The sequence below is a fragment of the Penaeus vannamei genome, chromosome 17 (genome assembly GCF_042767895.1).
Source record: "Penaeus vannamei isolate JL-2024 chromosome 17, ASM4276789v1, whole genome shotgun sequence".
In the NCBI taxonomy this organism is placed as follows: Eukaryota; Metazoa; Arthropoda; class Malacostraca; order Decapoda; family Penaeidae; genus Penaeus; species Penaeus vannamei.
The window spans coordinates 20,076,679-20,081,678 of NC_091565.1; the positions used below are offsets into that span (position 1 = coordinate 20,076,679).

The 5,000-nt window shown below is 31.5% G+C and overlaps 1 protein-coding gene across 2 annotated transcripts in view; it reads left to right on the forward strand.

Annotated features, from left to right (window-relative positions):
* The window catches only part of LOC113820252 (kynurenine/alpha-aminoadipate aminotransferase, mitochondrial), a 19,802-nt gene that overhangs the window by 5,773 nt on the left and 9,029 nt on the right, over positions 1–5,000 (forward strand). The gene's annotated exons all lie outside the window — the stretch shown is intronic.

Here is a 5,000-nt window from a genome sequence, read left to right on the forward strand (position 1 = left end):
TCATATGCAAAGACGACTTTATTTATTTCATATCACCAATGACTTTGAAGTTTATTTCATATGCAGACGACTTTGAAATTTATTTCATATGCAGACGACTTTGACATTTATTTCTTATGCAGACGACTTTGACATTTATTTCTTATGCAGACGACTTTGACATTTGTTCTTATTAGACCGACTTTGACATTTTATTTCATATGCAACTGACTTTGACATTTATTTCTTATGCAGACGACTTTGAAATTTATTTCGCCAACCAAGACGACTTTGACATTTATTTCTTATGCAGACGACTTTGACATTTATTTCATATGCAGACGACTTTGACATTTATTTCATATGCAGACGACTTTGACATTTATTTCTTATGCAGACGACTTTGACATTTATTTCATATGCAGACGACTTTGACATTTATTTCATATGCAGACGACTTTGACATTTATTTCATATGCAGACGACTTTGAAATTTATTTCTTATGCAGACGACTTTGACATTTATTTCATATGCAGACGACTTTGACATTTATTTCATATGCAGACGACTTTGAAATTTATTTCATATGCAGACGACTTTGACATTTATTTCATATGCAGACGACTTTGACATTTATTTCATATGCAGACGACTTTGACATTTATTTCATATGCAGACGACTTTGACATTTATTTCATATGCAGACGACTTTGACATTTATTTCATATGCAGACGACTTTGACATTTATTTCATATGCAGATGGCGCTGACATTTATTTCTTATGCAGACGGCTGAAATTTATTTCATATGCAGACGACTTTGACATTTATTTCATATGCAGACGACTTTGAAATTTATTTCATATGCAGACGACTTTGAAATTTATTTCATATGCAGACGACTTTGAAATTTATTTCATATGCAGACGACTTTGAAATTTATTTCATATGCAGACGACTTTGACATTTATTTCATATGCAGACGACTTTGAAGTTTATTTCATATGCAGACGACTTTGACATTTATTTCATATGCAGACGACTTTGACATTTATTTCATATGCAGACGACTTTGACATTTATTTCTTATGCAGACGACTTTGACATTTATTTCATATGCAGACGACTTTGACATTTATTTCATATGCAGACGACTTTGACATTTATTTCTTATGCAGACGACTTTGACATTTATTTCATATGCAGACGACTTTGAAATTTATTTCTTATGCAGACGACTTTGACATTTATTTCATATGCAGACGACTTTGACATTTATTTCATATGCAGACGACTTTGACATTTATTTCATATGCAGACGACTTTGACATTTATTTCATATGCAGACGACTTTGACATTCATATGCAGACGCGACTTTGTGAAATTCATTTCATGTTCACGAATGACTTTGACGTTATTTCATATGCAGACGACTTTGAAATTTATTTCATATGCAGACGACTTTGAAGAAGTTGTTCATATTACCGACGACTGACATTTATTTCATATGCAGACGGCGTACAGAAATTTATTTCACTCATACGGGCAACTTCAGAAATTGTTCATACCGCAGACGACTTTGACATTTATTCATCTTGGAAGGAATAACGACATTTATTTCATATGCAGACGAGCTTTGAAATTTATTTCATATGCAGACGACTTTGAAATTTATTTCATATGCGAACTTTGAAATTTATTTCATATGCGAACGACTTTAGGAAATTGTTCTTATGCAGACGACTTTGACATTTATTTCATATGCAGACGACTTTGACATTTATTTCTTATGCAGACGACTTTGACATTTATTTCATATGCAGACGACTTTGACATTTATTTCTTATGCAGACGACTTTGACATTTATTTCTTATGCAGACGACTTTGACATTTATTTCTTATGCAGACGACTTTGACATTTATTTCATATGCAGACATTTGAAATTTTATTTCATATGCAGACGACTTTGAAATTTATTTCTTATGCAGACGACTTTGACATTTATTTCTTATGCAGACGACTTTGACATTTATTTCTTATGCAGACGACTTTGACATTTATTTCATATGCAGACGACTTTTGAGTTATTTCTTATGCAGACGACTTTGAAATTTGTTTCATGTAAGCGACTTTGACATTTATTTCATATGCAGACGACTTTGAAATTTATTTCATATGCAGACGACTTTGACATTTATTTCATATGCAGACGACTTTGACATTATTTCATATCCGGAACTGACTTTGAAATTATTCGCCTGCAGACGACTTTGAAATTTATTTCGTATGCAGACGACTTTGAAATTTATTTCTTGGCCACGCAGACGGCGCTGAAGTTATTTCAACTTATGCAGACGACTTTGACATTTTATTTGCCATCATGCAGACTGACTTTGACATTTATTTCATAGCGAACGACTTTGAAATTTATTTCATATGCGAACGACTTTGACATTTATTTCATATGGGGCGACTTTGAAATTTATTTCATATGCAGACGACTTTGAAGTTTATTTCATATGCAGACGACTTTGACATTTATTTCATATGCAGACGACTTTGAAGTTTATTTCATATGCAGACGACGACATTTATTCATATGCAGACGACTTTGAAATTTATTTCATATGCAGACGACTCTGAAGTTTATTTCATATGCAGACGACTTTGAAATTTATTTCATATGTGAACGAGCTTTTGAAATTTATTTCTTATGAACGACTTTTGACATTTATTTCATGTACAAACGACTTTGACATTCTTTATTATGCAGACGACTTTCACATTTATTTCTTATGCAGACGACTTTGACATTTATTTCATATGCAGACGACTTTGAAATTTATTTCATATGCAGACGACTTTGACATTTTATTTCATATCTGAGACGAACTTTGACATTTATTTCTTATGCAGACGACTTTGAAATTTATTTCTTATGCAGACGACTTTGAAATTTATTTCATATGCAGACGACTTTGAAATTTATTTCTTATACAGACGACTTTGAAATTTATTTCTTATGCAGACGACTTTGAAATTTATTTCTTATGCAGACGACTTTGAAATTTATTTCATATGCAGACGACTTTGAAATTTATTTCATATTACGAACGACCTGACATTTATTCTCATATGCAGACGACTTTGAAATTTATTTCATATGCAGACGACTTTGAAATTTATTTCATATGCGAACGACTTTGACATTTATTTCATATGCAGACGACTTTGAAGAGTTTTATTTCCTTTTGTCTGAAAAACTTTGACATTTATTATTTCATATGCAGACGACTTTGAAATTTATTTCATATGCAGACGACTTTGACATTTATTTCATATGCAGACGACTTTGAAATTTATTTCATATCGCAGACGACTTTGAAGTATTTCATATGCAGACGACCTTTGCGAGTTTGTTTCGCCACTCTGCAGACGACTTTGAAATTTATTTCATATCTGGACGACTTTTGAAATTTATTTCATATGCAGACGACTTTGAAATTTATTTCATATGCCAGACTGTTTTGACATTTATTTCATATGCAGACGCCTTTGAAATTTATTTCATACGCAGACGACTTTGACATTTATTTCATATGCAGACGACTTTGAAATTTATTTCATATGCAGACGACTTTGACAGTTATTTCATATGCAGACGACTTTGACATGTATTTCATATGCAGACGACTTTGAAATTTATTTTCATATCCACAGACGACTTTGAAATTTATTTCATATGCGAACGACTTTGACATTTGTTGCTTATGCAGACGACTTTGAAATTTATTTCTTATGCAGATGACACAAATTTATTTCATCTGCAGACGAGCTTTGACATTTATTTCATATGCAGACGACTTTGAAACATTTCATATGCAGACGACATTTGAAATTTATTTCTTATGCAGACGACTTTGAAATTTATTTCATATGCAGACGACTTTAAATTTATTTCATATGAACGACTTTAAACATTTATTTCTTAATACGGGCAACTTTCGAGAAATTGTTTCATATACGGTATGGGCTTTTGAAATTTATTTCTTATGCAGACGACTTTGAAATTTATTTCATATGCAGACGACTTTGAAATTTATTTCATATGCAGACGACTTTGACATTTATTTCATATGCAGACGACTTTGAAATTTATTTCATATGCAGACGACTTTGAAATTTATTTCATATGCAGACGACTTTGAAATTTATTTTTCGCTATTCTGAACGACGAAATTTATTTCATATGCAGACGACTTTGAAGTTTATTTCATATGCAGAAAACTTTGACATTTATTTCATATGCAGACGACTTTGAAATTTATTTCATATGCAGACGACTTTGACATTTATTTCATATGCAGACGACTTTGAAATTTATTTCATATGCAGACGACTTTGAAATTTATTTCATATGCAGACGACTTTGAAATTTATTTCATATGCAGACGACTTTGCGAGTTTATTTCTTATACTTTGACATTTATTTCATATGCAGATGACTTTGACATTTATTTCATATGCAGACAGACTTTGAAATTATTTCACTTGTGTCTACGGACATTTTGAATTGTTCATATGCAGACGACTTTGAAATTTATTTCATATGCAGACGACTTTGACATTTATTTCATATGCAGACGACTTTGAAATTTATTTCATATGCAGACGACTTTGACATTTATTTCATATGCAGACGACTTTGAAATTTATTTCATATGCAGACGACTTTGAAATTTATTTCATATGCAGACGACTTTGACATTTATTTCATATGCAGACGACTTTGACATTTATTTCATATGCAGACGACTTTGAAATTTATTTCTTATGCAGACGACTTTGAAATTTATTTCATATGCAGACGACTTTGAAATTTATTTCTTATGCAGACGACTTTGAAATTTATTTCATATGCAGACGACTTTGACATTTATTTCATATGCAGACGACTTTGACATTTATTTCATATGCAGACGACTTTGAAATTTATTTGTATGTAGGCGACTTTGAA